The 21,046-nt window shown below is 39.5% G+C and overlaps 1 long non-coding RNA gene and 3 other non-coding genes across 4 annotated transcripts in view; all 4 read right to left on the reverse strand.

Annotated features, from left to right (window-relative positions):
* Positions 1-8,343, reverse strand: part of LOC122454830 — an 80,944-nt gene extending 72,601 nt beyond the window's left edge. Inside the window, exons 1-2 of the long non-coding RNA XR_006273531.1 lie at positions 8,329-8,343; positions 7,890-7,927 (exon numbers count right to left, since the gene is read on the reverse strand). This is a non-coding gene — a long non-coding RNA (uncharacterized LOC122454830). The remainder of the gene's footprint in view (positions 1-7,889; positions 7,928-8,328) is intronic.
* Positions 231-322, reverse strand: LOC122419862. The gene has a single exon (XR_006263075.1). It is a non-coding gene; the product is annotated as a small nucleolar RNA SNORD116 (small nucleolar RNA).
* LOC122419859 lies at positions 3,970-4,062 on the reverse strand. Its single transcript, XR_006263072.1, has one exon. It is a non-coding gene; the product is annotated as a small nucleolar RNA SNORD116 (small nucleolar RNA).
* Positions 8,344-8,395: 52 nt separating the features above from the next.
* Positions 8,396-8,462, reverse strand: LOC122419922. Its single transcript, XR_006263128.1, has one exon. It is a non-coding gene; the product is annotated as a small nucleolar RNA SNORD109A (small nucleolar RNA).
* Between the last annotated feature and the right edge of the window lie 12,584 nt (positions 8,463-21,046).

Genomic DNA, 21,046 nt, shown 5'->3' on the forward strand with positions numbered 1-21,046 from the left:
ATCTACTGCGACTCCTATCACTATTGGACAAGCCTCTTCTGCTCCTCAGTGGCAATCACCACGCAGCTTGCATTCCAAGAAGACCGCTCAAACATCTGTACATGCCCACCCTCAGACAGGAGCCTCACAAGTGGTGGTGACCCCAGTGCTCTATGCATGTGTGTTACACAGTTGAAGCTGCCCACACTCCTAACTAGTCCTGCCCTTAGCCCCAGAGGAGACAATGTGCTAGACCTCGTTTCAATGAGGAGATGGTATCAATTTCTCACTCATTTTGTTCAGATTGTCCAGGGAATGCATGTGAGTGTGCCATCATCAATCCAAGCACCTGCTGGTTCGCTGTACACTTTAGTCAGGAAGGGAGGGCAGCCCCCAGGAGAAGCCAGTGACCCGGGAGTCCTCCAACAGCTGGGGGAACTCAGAGCTCCTAGGCTTCTCGGCAAGAGGAACAGTCCATCTAAACTTACAGCTACTCAGGCAGTCCCAGGAAACTGTAAATCCATGACACATCTTGGGGCAGCTGAAGGAGTTCCATGCTCAGTGATCCAAAAAGTAGTGGTAGCAACCTGGGCCCACCACACCTCTTGTTGGACTCCCTTGCACCTTGAATCAGCACCGCACAGGCAGGTCTTTGTATTCTGAGTGACAGGCAGTCATACGTGGCAACATCACCTGACAAGTGGGCAGAAAGCACAGGTAGGCTTCAGATGTGTTCCCTTGTTCTTGCTGAACAATACTGATGCCCATGGTTCTCTGGGGGAAGTTCTGGATCTCAGCCCCAACTACCTCAATCCCTTACATACAACTGGATGCCTATCTGTCACCAGGAGTGACAGATAATCAGTTTCAAGTGCCTGTGGGTGTCTGTCTCTCTGAAAGCCGTGTGTGGCCAGGGGATTCAGTGTGGGGCTGAGGGCGTGTGTTCTGGTCTACCAATGAAGATATACTCTCAGGATTCTGGGTGTGCCTCTGGAACTCCTCTATGTCAGAGCCCCTTTGCAAAGGCCTCAGTGCCTGAATAGGCATGACTTCTCCACAGAGCCCTGACCTCCTGCCGTCACACAACATGGCAGATGAGGCATGCCACCTTCCACAAGCCACATGCAATATTCATTCAGAGGGCCTGCTGAAATAGGCTCTGGGCTCCTGATCCCCATGTCACTCACCCTCCAATCAAAGCACATGGACCTGACCACCCAAGGTGGCCCTGCAGCGCATCTGTGTGACTGCCACCTACCCTGAGACCAGGCCAGCTTCTACTACAGCTCAGCTGTCCTTGCCCACAAGTCCGCCTTCCCTCAGGAACAAGGGCACTTTCCCCAGAAGCTCCAGGTGCCTCGCTGTACACCTCAGCAGGGCAGGCGGCATTGCTCCCAGGAGGAGCCAGTGAGCACGGGAGTCCTCTAGCAGCTAGGCAATCCAGAGCCTCCAGGCTTCTCAGTAAGAGGATCAGTCCATCCACACTTACAGCTATTCAGGCAATCCCACGGAACCAACAGAACCCTTAATCCAAAAGGTGGAAGGTGTACCCTCCACAGCGATTTGGGCCTGCCACACGTCTGACAAGACTCCCCTACACCTCGAGTCCACGCATAACACACATGGCCTCTTCCTGGGTGACGGACAGTCATACCCGGCAACTGTTCCTAAAAACTGAAAAGCACAGGCACGCTCCAGATGTGCATCCCATTCTCTCGGAATAACATCCACGCTGACAGTTCCTGGTTGAAGGCTTTCATCTGCTTTCTAACTGCCTCAATCCTTTATATCCCAGAGGATACATATGCGTTAGCAGACTGTAGGAAGTTAGGATATATTATCTGTGTGTGTCAGTTTGGCTGTTTGTGGTGAGGGGCTTGATGTTGGGCTAAGTGTGTGTGTTCCAGTGTCCAAACAAAGATGAGCTTTCAGGATTCTGGGTGTGCATCTCTGGAACTCCTGGTTGTCTCCTTGTAAAGGCTGAGCCCCTTTGTAAAGGCCTCATTGGCTGAAAAGGTATGCCTTCTCCACAGAGCCCTGACATCTAGCCTTCCCACAATATGGCAGATCACGCCTGACACCTTCCACAAGCTCCATGCAAACTTTCACCCTGGGGCTGTTCACATAAGGCATGGGCTCCTGATTTCCAAAACCCATTCCCTCTGACCAAAGCACAGAAACCTGACTGCTCAAAGTCGGCAAGCGGAGCTTCTGTGGAACTGCCACGTGTCCTGAGGCCATGCCAGTACTACTACAATTAGTTGTCATTTCTCACAAGTCCCAGCTCCTCAAGGTACAACTGAAGTTTCCTGAGAAGACAGACAATTTCATGAACTTGGCCCTGGAGCAGAAAAGGCCCACCACACCCTCAAAAGGCTAAAATAACTCAGGGCATGCAACTCCTCCAGCTGACTGCGTCCAATCACTCTCCAGTGCTCCACTGGAAAATGAAGATGGGAGGTGGTCATCCTCAGGTACCAGGGTTCAGGGGTCACTACCACAGAAACTGGGAGCCTTTAGCAGTCAGATTATGCTCAGATCCACAGCCCGCAGGGCCCTGGGTACCGGCCACACCTGAGGAAAAGCTCCCCTAGTCCAGGGCCTGGTCCAAATTGAACTGCTCCTGTCCCCAGGTCTTCTCAACCCCATCAGAAGCCTCAAGGTGCCCTGCTCACACAAGGGAAAATAAGCACCCAGAAAGACCCACAGAAGTAAGAAGGCCTTGATTAGTTGACCTACGCCATTCTGCCCGGCACCTCTTCTCCGCCACAGCACAACTACCAAGTGCACTCAGGACACCAAGGCTGCTTCCAAGAAGACCTGAGAAGAACTGTCAGCAGAAGAGCTTTGCTGTGCAAGGCTTCCCAAAACCATGTCAGGGCAGCCACTGGCTATACCATGGAGGCAGGCTTGGCATGCCAACCAAGGCCCAACCTCTACCACAAGAACTGCCTTGGTGGATGATACTTCTCTGCAGGGTAGAAGACACCTGAGTCCCACCCAGGCTGGCCATCTTGCCCCATCCCTTAGGAAGTCTTACACCTTGCAAATTCCATGCCCAAGAGTCAAAGGGATCAACAGGCAGGTGTGCAGACCTCAGTTCTACCCAGACTGGCTGGCAGGCAGGCCTCAGTACATGGAACTGTTCAAGGCCCCTGCAAGACATCAGGCCACCAAGGCCACAAAAGTCTCCCGAGGACCAGTGGGCCCTCTCTTTTGCAGGGAGCCAAGGGCACCTTCAAGGGGACCAAGGTATCCTCGGAAACACAAAGACAGTACCTGCAGCCTCAGGGCAACAGTTCATCCCAGGAAATCACACTGCAACTTTCCTCACCTGCTCTACACTTTTCCTAGGTACTCTGGCTAACCCACAGGAGGACTGCAGACCTGGGACCTCACCACAGTCCATGGTGGCCTCCACAGATCAAGCACTGTGCCAAGAGTTGCAATAGAGGAGTTGCCAACTGCAGAAATGAGGCCTATTGCCCTTCATCAATGCCACTGGTCCACCAGGTCACTGCAACTGCTCCAGCCAACCACACCCTCAAGAATTCTACCACGCCCTCAAGAATCTTACCTACCCAAAGGGCCACAATGGCGAGGGCCTCAGATCTGGCCTGGGGCTGCAATCAAGAAACCACTGTAGCTTCCTTGCTTTTGCTTCCACATCAGCACAGCCCCAACTACTGCACTTGCAGCAGGAACTGGAGTGAAACACACCTGTTCAAGCCAAGAGCTCAACGGGCCTAAGCCAGGATCTACTGCGACTCCTACCGCCAGTTGCCAAGCTGGCAGCCTCCTCTGCCTCTCACAGTCATTACCAAGGACCTGGCACTCTGAAGTCCACTCAAATGCTGTCCACAGCCCACCCTCACATGGGAGCCTCACAAACTGTGGTGGCCGGGGTGCTGTCTGCATGTGTGTGACACAGATGTAGCTGGCCCTCATGCTAACTAGCCCCTACCGTAGCCCCAGGGGCAGCAATGTGCTGGACCTCAGTTTCAATGAGGAGACGGTAGTGAGTTCTCACTCACTTTGTTCAGATTTTCCAAGGAATGCAAGTGAGGATGTCATCATTGATCTGAGCATGTGCTGGTTCACTGCCCACCTTCACAGGGCAGGCAGCGCCCCTCCAAGGAGGAGCCAGTGACCTGGGAGTCCTCGAGCAGCCGGGGCAACTCAGAGCCCCCAGGTTTCTCAGCAAGAGGAATGGTCCCCCCATACGTACAGCCACTCAGGCAGTCCCAGGAAAGCCGAAATCCATGACACATCTTGGGGCAAGGGAAGGCGTACTATGCTCAGTGATACAAAAAGAACTGGCAGGAAACTGGGCCCGCCACACTTCTTGTAGGACTCCCCTGCACCTCGAGTTACCACCTCATAGGCTGAGCTTCGTCTCCTGGTGATGGACAGTCATATCTGGCAACTTCACCTGACAAGGGGACAGAAAGCACAGGCAGGCTTCAGATGTGTACCCGATCTCTCACTGAGCGAGATCAATGTGCAAGCTTCATGGGGGGAAGGCCTGCATCTGCAAGTCAAGTGTATTGATCCCATACAGACAACTGGGTACTTATCTGTCAACAGAGTGCAGTTATTAGGTTCAAGTGCCTGTGGGTGTCTGTCGGACTGAGCATGCATGGCTGGTGGGGGATGTGATGTGGGGCTGAGTGTCCTATGGAATTCCTGGGTATCTCTGTGTCTCAGAGTCCCCATGCAAAGGCCCTGGTGTCTGAACACATGTGCCATCTCCATGGAGTCCTATCGCTGTTGTCCCCTGGCTTCAGTCTTCCAGGCCTCTGCAACCACTGCAACCCACCAGGCACTCAGGAATCTCACCAAATCAAAGGGCTGCAATGATGGGGTCCTCAGATAGGGCCTGGGGCTCCAACTAGAAACCACAGAAACTTCCTCACTTCGGCCTTGACATCAGCACAGCCCCAACTATGGCACTCAGAGCAGGAACTGCATCAAAAATGCATCTACCCAAACCAGATCCCACCTGCGTGGCTGGGATCTATTCTGACTCCTTCTCTCTGCATCCATGCTGGCCTCCTCTCCAGTCACTCAGTCATGTCCGACTCTTTGTGACCGCATGAAATGCTGTTTGCTAGGTTTCTCTGTCCTTCATCATCTCCAGAAGTTTTCTCAAATCCTTGTCCATTGAGTTAGTGATGCCATCCAACCATCTCATCACCTTTTGTCCCCTTCTCCTCCTGCCTTCAATGTTTCTCAGAACAGGGTCTATTCCATTGTGTCAGCTTTTCTCATCAGGTGGCCAAATTACTGGAGCTTCAGCTTCAGCATCAGACCTTCCAGTGAATATTCTGGATTGATTTCCTTTAGGATTCACTGGTTTTTTCCTTGCAGTCTGAGGTACTCTCGCAAGTATTTTCTGATACCACAGTATGAAAGCATCAAATCTTCAATGCTCAGCCTTCTTTTTTTTTTTCAGAATGCTCAGCCTTCTTTATGGTTCTAATCTTACATCCATAGATGACTACTGGAAAAACTATCGCTTTGAGTATATGGACCTGTGTCAGCAAAATGATGTCTCTAATCATTAGTATGCTGTCTAATTTTGTCATAGCTTTTCTTCCAAGGAGCAAGCGCCTTGTAATTTCATGGCTTCAGTCACCAGTCATAGTGATTTGGAGCCCAAGAAAGTGAAGTCTGTCACTGTTTTCTTGTGCACGGTCTTGCCTACCAGAGCTAGACCCAGTTTTCCCCATAGTTAGTCCCACCCATCAGGAAGCTTCCACAAGCCACTTATCCTCATCTATCATAGAGCAGATAGAAAGAAAACCATAATCACATAAAACTAACCAAGTTGATCACATGTATCACAGTCTTGTCTAACTCAGTGAAACTATGAGCCATGCCTTGTAGGGCCACCCAAGATGGATGGGTCATGGTGGTCAGTTCTGACAAAATGTGGTCCACTGGAGGAAAAAAATGATAAAGTGCTTTGGCTTCTTGTGTTTAGAATCCAGTGAATAATATGAAAATGGGAAAAGATATGACACTGAAAGATGAACTCCCCAAGTCCCCAACTGCCCATTATGCTACTGTAGAAGAGTGGAGAAATAGCTCCAGAAGCAATGAAGAGGCTGACCCACAATGGAAACAACATCTAATTGTGCATGTGTCTAGTGGTGAAAGTAAAGTACGATGCTGTAAAGAACAATATTGCAAAGGAACCTGGAATGTTAGGTCCACAAATCAAAGTAAATTGGAATTGGTCAAACAGGAGATAGTAAGAATGAACATTGACATTTTAGGAATCAGTGAACTAAAATGGATGGGAATGGGTGAATAATACAGATGACCATTATACCTACTACTCTGGGCAAGAATCCCTTAGTAAAAATGGAATAGCCCTTATGGTCAATAAAAGAATTCAAAATGCAGTACATGGGTGCAATCTCAAAAACAACAGAATGATCTCAGTTCATTTCTAAAGCAAACCATTCAATATCATACTAATCCAAGTCTATGCCTCAGTCACAAATGCTGAGGAAGATGAATTTGAATGGTTCTATGAAGACTTATAACACCTTCTAGAACTAAAAGGACACCAATAAAAAAGATGTCCTTTTCATCATAGGGGAATGGAGCGCAAAGGAAGAAAGTCAAGAGACACCTGGAATAACAGGCAAGTTTGGTCTTGTAGTACAAAATGAAGCAGGACGAAGGCTAACACAGTTTTGCCAAGAGAACGCAATGTTCCTAGCAAACACCCTCTTCCAAAAACACAAGAGAAGACTCTACACATGGACAACACCAGATGGTCAAATCTGAAATAAGATTGATTTCATTCTTTGCAGGCGAAGTTGGAGAAGCTCTAAATAGTCAGCAAAAACAAGACCGGGAGCTGACTGTGACACAGAAAATGAACTCATTGCAAACTTTAGACTTAACTGAAGAAAGCAGAAAAAAACACTAGGCCATTCAGGTATGACCTAAATCAAGTATCTCATGATTATACAATGGAAGCAACAAATAGATTCAAGGGATTGGATCTGATAGACAGAATGCCTGAAGAATTATGGACAGAATTGACAGTTTCGAACTGTAGTGTTGGAGAAAGAATGTACAGACTATTTTTCTTAACTGATGGATGTTTCAATTTAACAAGAAATAGTGATTAATTATTCAATATATGAAATTTTACTACACTTGATTAATCCAACATAGTATGTTTTGTGAGATTAATGCAATATGGAAAATTGAAATTATTTGTGTTACAGAAAAATGAAGCTTTTTATCCTTTAAAATCTTCATGGCCTTAGAGTTCAGAAAGTATAAAGTATAATTTTTCAGATCAAAAAAGGAAAAATTCTAATTAAAGTCAAATGTGGCTCAGCTGGTAAAGAATCTGCCTGCAATGTGGGAGACCTGGGTTTGATCCCTGGGTTGGGAAGATCCCCTGGAGAGAGAGAGGCTACCCACTCCAGTATTCTGGCCTGGAGAATTCAAAGAATCAGACACAATTGAGCGCCTTTCACTTTCAACATTTAGAAGAATAGCAATAATGACCCGTAATGATCTTACAGATCTGACGAAAATGATCTAACAATGATGATCTCAATCATGGGGTCAACATTCTGAAACCATAATATGTTAAGAAAACTCCCAAGCACAGTTTAATTTCACCAAAGGATATTTCACTGCAACAAGAAAATGTATAAAACAACAATTTTCCAAGATTCTGTATTTGTCAGTTCACCCAAAATGCAGATAAAATAAAACTTAAAATTTGGAAATGAGGCCAGAGGCAATCACCAAAGAAAAGGACATCATGAAGACATTATCCAGTAAGCCACTGAACAGATGAACACTGAGACTTCAGGGTGTGGCACAGTGCATGAGACATATGAATTTTCAATGATCCTGATACAGTTACTCACCCATATTCTCTGAAGTAGAGGCCCTCATTTCAGTCCTTCTACCTCAGAAAAGTGTAGCAGAAAAAAACAAAAACAAACAAAAAGAAAAAAAAGACATAGTCTCAAAAATATTCAACAATAAAAATAACAAAGCACTAATACTGTCAAATTTCATTGTCAAAATTTATTATAGTCATGCAATCTTCCCTTCTTCCAGCTCAACCACAAATGATGCTTTCAGTACCCATTACAGTTGTTCAACCGCTTCTACTTCAACATTTGCCACCCCCCCACCCGCCATTTATTTCTCAAGAACAATTCCTTTAAAAAGTTCTATCTACAACTGTGTTCGAAATGACCAAAATGAAGCAAGTCACTTAGCATATCTACATGCCTCATAAGAGGCATGAAAATGTAGAATAGGATGACTTGCTCTGGAAGAAAGAAAAGGCATGCTCACAGCAGTGTTATGTAGTCAAAGCCAAGCTATGAGGTTCTTATTTGTCTGATTAGAGGTGCATTCATCTGGACCTCAGATTGACATCTGGAATGAGTCCCTCAGCATCCTCAGACAATTTTTCTCATCATTGATCCAGACAAGCACCCTCCCAACAAATAAGCATTTCTATAGCCAGGCTTATTTTCATCAGGCCTACCTACTGTGTTGTTAACAAAAAACAATACATATACAGAACACAATTTGTTTAGTATTTGAACAATAGAACCCTCATAGCACAAAAGGCACAGAACCATGGATTTCTCTGTATAAAATTAAAATCTATTGAAAATATTCAAAACAACCAAGTCAACTAAAATTTCAAGGAGTGGTGAGGTGAAAGTGTTAGTCTCCCAGTGGAGTCTGACTCTTTGACACCCCATGGACTGTAGCCTGCTAGGCTACTCTGTTCACACAATTCTCCAAGCAAGAATACTGCAGTGGGTAGTCATTCCCTTCTCCAGGGGATCTTCCTGACCCAGGGGTCAAATCTGCATTTCCTGCATAGCAGGCAGGTTCTTTCTCATCTGAGCCATAGTGGGGTATCATTTGCAAATGAAGTAGCAAATAAGGTTTGATTATACTGGAAATATGAGTAGAAATATCTAAATTCTGAAAGCTAGTAATAAAAAGATAAATATTTTGGCACATTTAAATTTCACTAAAAGGTTATTTTCACACATAATAAAATGGTATAAAAAGGAAATCTATCAACGATTCTTAAATGTTAACCAAGCTATTTTCTTTAATACAGGGAAAAATAATGAAGATTCCATTAACAAAGCAGATATACCTATGGGGGAAAATTTATCATAAAAATATGCTCCATGGGCACCTGAAAAAATGAGCTCAAAAAACTTGACTTTGTGACATCACGGGCAAGAACACAGACCAAAATTTCAATAGCACCACAGTAGCTGCTCACCTTTCCTCCCTGTAGTATGATAACGTGTTCTAGCCTTTGACCTGCAGCAAAACATCACATAGGATACAAATCAGATCAGAAAAATGAATGAAATTATTTTAAAAATCAATAGAACAATTGGTTCTATAATAATTATTTACTGTACAGGCATCCTCGCATACCTAGTCCTCACCAAACAAATCAAAATTCCTTGCTCCTTTATCATCTTTGTCATTTCTTCATTTATTTCCTCTCTGAACTCTTCACTTTGCAAATAGTCAATAATCCCCTCTACCACTCTATGTACATTAGTAACATAGCAGTTATCTTTTAAATTAAGAAATTCTAAAGTTGTATTACAGCAAATAAAGATTTTGTGAAATGCTTTGTGATGGGTCAAATAAAAAGGATGCTTGCTGTGAGACCCATATTCTGGAAGTAAGAGATAAGAACTCTGAAAATTTATTACAAACATGTTGAAACGAATGGACCAATGGCCAAGAATAGAAAAATAGATGAGACACTTCATAAGATAAATGGAAATTATTTACAAAAAGAATCAAATGGAAAAAGACTTTAGAGAGGGGTAAGACGTAAGTGGAATTAAGATGGAGTAAGACTGGCCTGTCTTTTCTCAACATGGAATGCAATTAGGAATCCTAGGAGGAGTATATCAATAACCAAACAGAGGTCTCTGAAGGATAAAGGCTTGCAAGTAAACTAGAGAACTCAAATTGCAAGGTAAAAGGAACTAGACCCTAGATATTATGTAATGTCTGATTCCATTTATATGTCATTCTGTAAAGGACAAAACCTGGTCCCCTGGAGAAGGAAATGGCAACCCACACCATTATTCTTGCCTGAAAAACCCCATGGACAGTATGAAAAGGCAAAAAAATAAGACACCAGGAGATGAGCCCCCTAAGTTGGAAGGTATCCAATATGCTACCGGGGAAGAGCAGAGGGCAATTACTAATAATTCCAGAAAGAATGAAGCAATTGGGTGAAAGCAGAAATGATGCTCAGTTGTGGATATATCTAGTGGTGAAAGTAAAATCTGATGCTGTACGCATTACTGCATAGGAACCTGAAAAGTTAGGTCCATGGATCAAAATAAATTGGACATGGTCAAGCAGAAGCTGACAAGATTAAACACTGGTATCTTCAGGAATCAGTGAATTAAAATGGATGGGAATGGGCAAATTTAACTCAGATGACCATTAAATCTACTGCTGTGGGCAAGAATTCCTTGAAGAAATGGAGTAGCCCTCAAAGCACATACCTTTCTCCAGCAACACAAGAGATGACTCAATACATGGACATCACCAGACAGTCAACACTGAAATCAGAGTATGTTCTTTGCAGTCAGAGATGAAAAGCTCTATACAGTCAGTAAAAACAAGACCTGGAGTTGACTGTGGCTCAGATCATGAGCTCCTTATTGCAAAATTCAGACTTAAATTGAAGAAAGTAGGGAAAACCACTAGGCCATTCAGGTATGACCTAAATCAAAGAGCTTAAGATTATATAGTGGAGGTGACAAATAGATTCAAGGGATTAGATCTTGTAGACAGGGTTCCTGAAGAACTATGCATGCAGATTCATAACACTGTACAGGAGGCAGTGACCAAAGCTGTCCCAAAGAAAAAGATGCAAGAAGGCAAAGTGATTGCCTGAGGAGGCTTTACAAATAGCTAAGGAAATAAGAGAAGCGAAAGGCAAGGGAGAAAGGGAAAGATATACCCAACTGAATGCAGAGTTCAGAGAATAGCAAGGAGAGATAAGAAGACCATCTTAAATAAACAATGCAAAGAATACAGGAAAACAATAAATGGAAAGGACTATAGATCTTTTCAAGAAAATACCTGTCAGAGACATCAAGGGAACATTTCATGTAAGAATGGACATGATAAAGGACAGAAACTGTAAAGACCTAAGAGAAGCAGACGAAATTAAGAAAAGGTGATAAGAATACACAGAAGAACTGTACAAGAAAAGTGTTAATGATTCAGAAAACCATGATGGTGTGGTCACAAACCTGTAACTGGACAACCTGGAGTGTGAAGTCAAGTGGACCTTAGGACGTATCACTACAAACAAAGCTAGTGGAGGTGATAGAATTCCAGCTCAGCTATTTAAAATCCTAAAAGATGATGCTACTAAAGTGCTGCACTCAATATGTCAGAAAATTAGGAAAACTCAGCACTGGCCACAGGACTGGAAAAGGTCAGTTTTCATTCCAACCTCAAAGAAGGGCAATGCCAAAGAATGCTCAAATTACCATACAATTATGCTCATTTCAAATGCCAGCAAGGTAATACTCAAAATCCTTCAAGCTAGGCTTCAGCAGTACATGAACCAAAAACTTCCAGATGTACAAGCTGGGTTTTGAAGAGACAGAGGAATCAGAGATCAAATTGCCAACTTTCATTGGATCATGGAGAAAGCAAGGCGATTACAGAAAAATATCTACTTTGACTTCACTGACTATGCTATTGCCTTTGACCATGTGGATCACAATAATCTGTGGAAAATTCTTAAAGAGATGGAAGTACAAGACCACCTTACTTGTCTCCTGAGAAACCTGTACTAGACATGGAACAACTAACTCTTTCCAAATCAGGAAAGGAGTACCTCAAGGCTGTATATTGTCACCATGCTTATTTAACTTCTATCCTTATTTAACATTATGCAAAATGCTGGGTTGGATAAAGCACAAGCTGGAATCAAGATTGCCAGGAGAAATATCAACAACCTCAGATATGCAGATGATACCACTTTAATGGCAGAAAGTGAAGAGAAACTGAAGAGCTTCTTAGTGAGTGTGAAAGAGAAGGGTGAAAAAGCTTCCTTGAAACTCCACATTAATAAAACTAAGATTATGGCATCCAGGATTATCACTTCATGGGGAAAAATTGGAAACAATGACAGATTTTATTTTCTTGGGCTGCAAAATCACTATAGATGGTGAGTGCAGCCATGAAATTAAAAGACGTTTGCTCCTTGGAATGGAAACTATTACAAACATAGACAGCATATTAAAAAGCAGAGACATTACTTTGCCAACAAAGGTTTGTATAAGTCAAAGCTATGGTTTTTCCAGTAGTCATGTATGGATGTTAGAGTTATACTATAAAGAATTCTAGTACCTGAAGAATTGATGCTTTTGAACTGTGGTGTTGGAGAAGACTCCTGAGAGTCCCTTGGACTGCAAAGAGATCCAACCAGTCCATCCTAAAGGAAATCAACCCTGAATATTCACTGGCAGCAGTGTTGACAAAGCTGAAGCTCCAATATTTTGGCCACCTGGTACAAAGAGATGACTGACTGGAAAAGACCTTGAGGCTGGGAAACACTGAAGGCAAAAGGAGAAGCGGGCAGCAGAGGGAGGACAGGATGGTTAGATAGCACCACTGACACAATGGATACTAATTTAAAACTCTGGGAGATAATGGAGAACAAAGAGCCAGGCATGCTGTAGTCCATGGGGTCACAAAGAGCTGGATACAACTTAAGTGACTGAACAACAAAAGCAAAAGGCAGAACTATAGAAACAGTGATTACAAGAGATTGAGAAGCAGGAGGGATTGACTATAAAGGAAAAACACAAGGGGATTTTAGAGGTAATGGAACCCCCCCCACTACACACACATCATGATTGTGGTGCTAGATATACTATTCTATATGTTTGCCAAAACCCATAGAAGTACACATGACAAACGGTATATTTTAAAGTACATAAAATTAAAATCATGTAAGAGGTACAAATATAATATTGAAAAAATGCTAGCACAGAAAACTGGGCCAGTGTTCATGTATCCTCTCCACACTCTCATGTTTTGAGTTTATATATGTGTTAGTAGGCACACACTGAAAGGAATGCCATTTAGGAAAAAATCAGATACTAGATATCAAATGTTGAACACATGAAGAACTGGTAGCATTCAAAGCTACCCAAACTGTGAATAATACTAAAAATGAGAAAGTTAAAGTCTTCCCTTACTTGCTTAGCATAGAAATATAGTACCATTCAACAACAGTCAGTTTGATTCTCATTTTTTTCAGATTTTTCACAATGTATAAATACATGATCCGGACACATTCATTTAAAAAGACACCTTTTGCTATTCGCCTTGAGAAAGGACAGATCCTGAAAATACCCAAGAAATAACACAGGCATCCATAATCCTAGAAACTTACTAAACCACTTTATTTACATGTGAAAACTGGAGATGAAAATGAGTACTAGAGGCTACACCAGCTATTAAACCAATGAGAGAAGGTTTTTCATTTTAGTTCTTCATGAACATTATGAATAAAACCAATTTATTTCTGTGGCAGATTCCTACCTATTTGAATGATCCTCCTATCCTTGAATAATATTTAATTCACTTACTCAAGATGCCCTTTCTCCATCATAATTAATGTTGTAAGACAATGAAATGCTTTGTATGCAAACCAACATTGATTACATAATATTTAAAAGAACATAAAAGCAAAAATGCACAATAAAAATAACTAAATATATTCAAATTGAATGAACCAAGTATGAGGAAATGGGCTTCAACTGTGTTTATTTTGGTTTTTCAATTTACTTATTTCTACAGTAAGAGTTTCCAATATTCAACCGAATGTTCACTGTGCAGACTTGCACACCTTCAAATGAAGCAGGTACAATCTTAAAATCCTGGTCAGACAACTTCTCATATTCTTTTCCCTAAAAGAACTAAAAATATACATATACACAAAAATCTCCACATAAATATTTATAGCAAGATTATTCAAAACAGCCAAAGAACAGAAATAAGTTAGCAGAAAGCCATAAACTGATGAATGAATAAGCAAGCAAAATGTGATCTATAAATGGGGTATTACTCACCCATAAAAAGAAATGGAGTTCCAATCCATGCTCTAACATGGCTGAACTTTGAAAAATCGTGCTAAGTGAAGAACTGTGAGTAAAAACACATTCTATTATAAATGGTTCAAATGCAGATAAGACCCACTGGTATCAAAGCATTCATGCTCTTATTCCACACTTCCATATTTCCTGAGCATGCACACCTGAAACCATGTGCTTCAAGATATTCTCCCCTACATATTGTTTTATACTATCATTTTGATCAAACTTCAGACTTAAAAGTCTTATAATTATAAATCAACTATACTTCAATAAAATAAATAATTTTAAAAATATTTAAAAATGTATCATTTCCCCTCAAATTTTCTGCAGGAAGTTTTAGCATCTTTTGATTTTCCTGGCTAAAACAATTATTGTGATTATTGCCAAATGTTGAGTTTTTATATCCTGTCATTCTTATATGTTTATCACAACTTTCTGTAGTATTTTACTTTTGACCCTATTAATTCATTCACTCATTCACATATTAGTTTAGTAATATTATAAACACTTTACCATTAGTTTTATTATCCTTAAAGAGATTTACCATATTCAAACATCCCCAAATTGCATCAGTCAAAACCAGAGGCTGAGCAGCTCTGTGTCCAGCAGTCTTCCATGGCAGATGCAGCCTTACTTAACTATGACTGCTTTTTCCTTCAGTATTCTCTGTTCCAGGGCCTCAACTGTGAATATCTTATACAGGTTCATTTCCCCTCAAGATACCAGAAAATAAGAAGGCAAACTTTGGAATAGCATAATACATATTTCTTGCTATAAACTATCCAATTTTTTAACTGTACTTTCGCCACTGCTATGGCACAGTCAGGCAAAACATGTCATAATGCACTCTGCTTATCATTCTGGCCAACAAGTTTAGCTATTAGCTCTGAATTACTAATGAATGGTACTTGTAAGACACAAGGTACTGTCTTTAAAAATGGGTTGGAATGAATACACATAACTGGAGAAAAATGAATTGATTACATATTCATATGAAGTAGATAGTTTCATATCTACATATTCATATGAAGTAGATAGTTTATAATCTACACCATATGGTCATAAAGTACAATTTGAAAAATATTTCATTAGAACATTATGACACTTGAATCTATAGCAGTTAGGGATTGTACCTTCAACTCCAAGATCCTCACTGGTCCTTTCCCTGCTATTTATAGTATTTCTCTTGGTGTTACCTGTCATCAATTCTGCGACAAAGTTGATTTCTTCCATTTAGTGATACTCTTCTCATTGGCCATTTCTTTTTGGACTTCGATTTGTGCCCCCATGACATCCCAGTCTCTATGAAATAATTTTCCAAGGAACACTGCCTCATGTCCTAAGCACTGGCACCCCTTATTTCAACAAGTCAATCTACAATTTGTAAATTTATACCACAGAATTTCCAACAAACCAATGTCCTATTCGTCTTTTTCTTCTGTTGCTGCAGTATCTCAACACTTACTTTTAAGTTTAAAGAACTAAACTTGAGAATTCTCATGGCTCTGACCTTAACAACACAGAAAATAAAGACGACCTCAAAAATGTGTATCTTTCCCCCCAAACAAGAGGAGATATAGCAAAATATAAGTATTATTTTCGTCTTCCAAAGGCTGTGACACTGATTGTGTTTTTTTTCCTTAAGTTGTGAATAACAGAATGAACTGCACAATCAAATTTAGTTTCTAACAAGCCTCTGCTGCTGCTGCTGCTAAGTCGCTTCAGTCGTGTCCAACTCTGTGCGACCCCACAGACGGCAGCCCACCAGCCTCTATCTTATCTTAAAAAAGGAATGAATATCCTATACTGTATGGTTATTATTAGTTTTAAATGAGATAATCCATGAAAAAGTGTTTATTTCAGCATGTGGAACAAATACTAAGAATTCAATAAATGCTATATATAATTGAAATACATAAATTTGAGACTACACATCACACACACACATACACCATAGTAAAACAATGATCCAAACTCACCATCAATGGTTTTTGAACAGTCTTCCTATAAGATTAGTTTATTGACCATATCCAAATGAGCACATACATATTTCATTTAACATGAATGAAATACAACATTAATGTTTCAAACATAGTTGATACTCAGGAACTAATGGCCAACTTTTGAAAAACCTAGATTTTCATGTCAATTAATTTCAACATTCTAAATACAATTGGATAAGTGCATTATTAATTTCCCTAGCATTATGATTTGATAAACAGATTACTTATAATTTTACAAGTATAATTAAGGCTGTAATGAGTACCCTTGAGTTTACATACACATTTGAACACTCCCTATTATATCCTATAGGTAAATTTCTAAATATAAAATTGTTTGTCAAACTGTGCTAATTTCCATCTAATACATATTTTTCACTGTCTTTTGAACAGACTAACACACAAAGAATTCCAAATTCCCCATACTTTGCTAATAAATGTACCATTAATCTAATAGGTGAAAAAAGTAACTGCTGATTTATTTGTGTGCTTGTGACTACGTTTAAAGACACACACAAATATTAATTATATATTTATAACAATTGATAATTATTCAGTATATATTTAGTTATTTCATTACAAGATTGATATGGTTGAGTGTTGTTTTTTTTTTAGGTAAGAAGTAGATTTATCCAGAAACAAACACACTCCACAGACTGTGGGCCATTGCAGAGGGCTTGTGCGGCAGCCTGGTTGAGTATATTTTTATGTGTTCTTGGCCATTCACAGAACTTTCCTTCTCTGATTTGTTTATTTATATGTATTCCTACTTTTGTACTGGAATACTTATCTTTTTCTAATTGATTTGGGTGAGCCTTTAATAGAATATTAACACTAACCTGGTAATATAAATTTCAAGTAAACATAAAGGTACATTTTCAAATGACTGCAGAAAAAGTAATAGCCCAAATTTAAGCTAGCAGGTTTTAGATATTCCTTCTCTCCTCTAAACCCTCCAGTGTAGACAACATGGAGAAAATTCGGAAAACACAGTTTAATTGGATTAAAGATTGTGTTGATTTAGTTATTTATACTGTTGAATCTTTCATATTTTTATCAACTAGATTACATGATAGCTTTGGAACATACAAATCCTATTATGAGATGCTGAAACAATTACAAAAACTGCTCAGATGAAGTCAAAATAGACTGAAGTCAAAGCCTATGGAGACTGGATACCACCAAGGAATTGAGTGACAATATTTTGACCTGAAATGTACTGAAGAGGAAAAGAAGGCAGGTAAGATTTTGGTCACAATCCTTGGGAACTTATGGGAAAAATATGCTAAATTTAAATTTAATTTATTGGTTATAACTGGAAAGGGGTTCATATCACTCCAGTCACTCACATTGGTTTTACACTGCTTAGGTTATGATGGCACATAGTATTCACTTAGAGCACTCTCTTGTGAATGAGATTTAGCAGAGTTATTAATAATAATTTTCATGAAAGTAAAGTGGAAAAATAATTTTCAGATACATTTACCATGTACTGAGGTTAATCTGATTATTTTCCAGGTTCTGGTTTAGCCAATGCTCTAGTTGTGGGTTCAATCCCTGGGTCGGGAAGATCCCCTGGAGAAGGAACTGGCAACCCACTCCAGTATTCTCGCCTGGAGAATCCCATGGACGGAGGAGCCTACAGTCCACAGGGTCGCAAAGAGTCGGACACGACTAAGCGACTTCACTTCACTTCACTTCACTTCTAGTTCAGGATGTGGTACTGAAGCCCAAAGCCTGCTGTGGTAAACAAGGTTTTACCGAAACACAGCCACACTCATTCAGTTACATACTGTGGCTGCTTTTACACCGCAAGAGCAGAGCAGATCAGCTGCAACAGGTACCATACATCCTACAAAACTGAAACTGCTTGCTACTTCACCCTTTACAGAAAAGGCTTCCCAATCCATGGTCTACCTTAATGTAGATTGAGGTAGAAACTTCATATAATTAAAACTTAAGTTTTAAGACGTTGGAGCATAAGTTGACTGAGAAGGCAGTTACCATATTTAGACTAAATTTTCTCATGAAAGTTGGCACAGAATGGAGGTAGCTCTACTCTGATCTTCCAAATTTGAGTGTAGTAATAAGTCAAGAGTCCCTGCTAGATGAGTCCCTGTTTTAATGGCCCTCCATCCTCATGCTCTCTTGTTTTCTTCTTATACGTCATCACCTCAGAGACCACTGTCATCACTATCCTTTCACATGGGAGGTGAAGCCCTTGTTTTTCCATTGCCATGCTCTTCTTCCTATTATATCTAATAGCAGGATAGATGGATATATGATACACAAAAGAAAGATGAGGAGTGATGGAATTTGAATGATAACATATATTAATAAGCTAGACAGATGATAGAGACACACATAAATTATGGAAGATAAAGTGATAGATGATAGATCTACAGATAGGTGACAGATTTATGATAGAGTAAAATGGGGTAGAACTTGAGAATCACTAACATAAGACATTACAACACTACAGTGTTTCTCAAAACTAAGCACTTCTGTTTCAACAGAAACTTATTTATCTTCCATGTCCATTGAATATTATTTCTAAATTTCTCATAAGATCAAGGATGGTAGTATGTTTTAGAAACAATGCAAAAACTACAACAGTTTCCTCTCTCCTGTATGACTGTCATGGGAGTTGACATGAGACAATTATGTAAAAGTGAAAAAATATGCCATTCAAATCAAACACATACATTTGGAAGGTTAATTTCATATTCCCTAAATTCAGAGGTTGTAAGTATATTTCCCATTTATCTTCAATAAAGAAATGTTATTTCAAGAGATGAATCAATTCTGTGTTAAGAGAACTCATATCAAATGTTTATAAGACAACAAAATTCACAAAATATTCCATGTTTCTATGTCTTGACCAATGGTAATATTATGAATTAATTAAATGAAATATTTCTAACATCAATATACTCCCATCTTTTTACTTCTGCTTTTCCTCTCTAATAAAGTCATTCATTTACTCTCTAACTTAATTTATTGTAAATATCACAAAAACAAACTTAGCCATTAAAAATATAGAATAATTATTTTCTGTATGACTTTCTGGATAAGAAAACAATATAAATAAAACCAACCCCTGTCAAAAGAAGCTCATTTATTCAAAACTGTCAAAGGACACACATAAAACAAGCTGTTTAGTTAAGAACTCTTCAAAAGTATCCTTTGAAAAGTACCAATTACATCCTACTTTGCTAGCCTAAACTTTTGCTTCAATTATTTTCTATACTAACTACTCCCAAATGTTTTTTATTTCAATGAAGCCCAGAAAGCTATGGAATATTATCTTTAAAGTACTAGGCAGGGGAGTAAAATCATAATTCTATATTAAGTAACTATATTCCTCAATAAAAAGGACTAAAAAGGAGACACAGATAAAAGAAAACTAAGAAAAATTATCACTAGTACTGGTGCTAAAGAAAGTTCTTTGGGAAGATAAATAATGATAACTGAAGTAGACATGGATATTAAAAACAGAATGAAAAGGATTAAAACTGGTTAATATATAGGTAAAACTGGTTAATATACAGGTAATTATGAAAGTTTCCCTCTTAAATTCTTAAAAATAAATATGCCTATTTAAAACAACTATTCCATTGTCTATATCACTTGTAATATATATGGCAACCCTAGCATACAAGGGGCAAAGACTAGGTAAATAGGTACGTATATTTCCAAGAGTCTTCTTTTTATGGGAAATGATTTAATAGTCTTAAAAGGCTAAAACAAATATATGTAGTATTCCCTAGAAAACCACTAAAAATCACAAAAAAAAGTATAGCTAAAATGGTAAAGGAAAAAGGAATTCTGAAAAAAAATTAAAAGGAAGGCAGAGAAGAACAGACAGAAGAATAGAAAGCAGAAGATAGATACTGATAAGGAGTACACACTTAAAGAAACAATAAAAGAGGTGGACTTAAATCTACTTCTTCAATAATTATATTAAATGAACATTGAATAAACACTCCATGAATGGTTAAAACATACTATACAACTATACACCATTTAATGACACTATTTTACACATAAAGTTATAGGTTGAAAAGATAAAAAGATAACACCATCCTAACAGAAAGCAAAAGAAAGCTAGAGCAGTTATATTAATTTTCAATAATGTAAACATCATGTCTGTTTATTACCAAAAATAGAGACATTTCAAAATATGAGGGTCAATTTATAAAGAAGACATAATAATTACAAAAGTTTGTATGACTAATAAAGTTACAAATTACCTGAAATGAAACTGACAGAAATAAAGGGGAGTAACAGACAAATCCAATCATACTTGGTGACTTTAAACTCTATCTTTTCAGTAATTTACAGAATAAAGCACAATATCAATCACAGACCATATGAACAATACTACCAATCACTTAAACCCAATGGACATTTATAAAACACTACAGCCAACAACTTCAGAATAAATGCACTTTTTAAAAGTGTCTATGGCATATTCACCAAGATAAAGCATGTATCAGGCCAAAGATATTTAAAATAACTCAACTGATATAGAATATATTCATTGATCATAATGAAAATTAGAAATCCACACAATAAAATACCTTTGAAGAATAAAAGGAAACAGCTACACATATTAGTATAGCTAAAGAAATTTGTGTAGCTAATAAAAGTTTCTCTGATTTTCCACAATGTACAATCTTAACTAAGTTCACTTTTAGAGTTACGAATCCTAATTTGCAAAAGTCAGCACAAGTTTCAAATGCAACCCTAGAATACTGTTTCAACACCACAGGAAAAAGTTTGGCAGAGAAAAATATTTTTACCATCATTACTATGGGACATCTTATCCAAGGAGAGTGAAAAAGTTGGCTTAAAACTCAACATTCAAAAAAC

This window comes from Cervus canadensis, chromosome 17 (genome assembly GCF_019320065.1).
Source record: "Cervus canadensis isolate Bull #8, Minnesota chromosome 17, ASM1932006v1, whole genome shotgun sequence".
Classification (NCBI taxonomy): domain Eukaryota; kingdom Metazoa; phylum Chordata; class Mammalia; order Artiodactyla; family Cervidae; genus Cervus; species Cervus canadensis.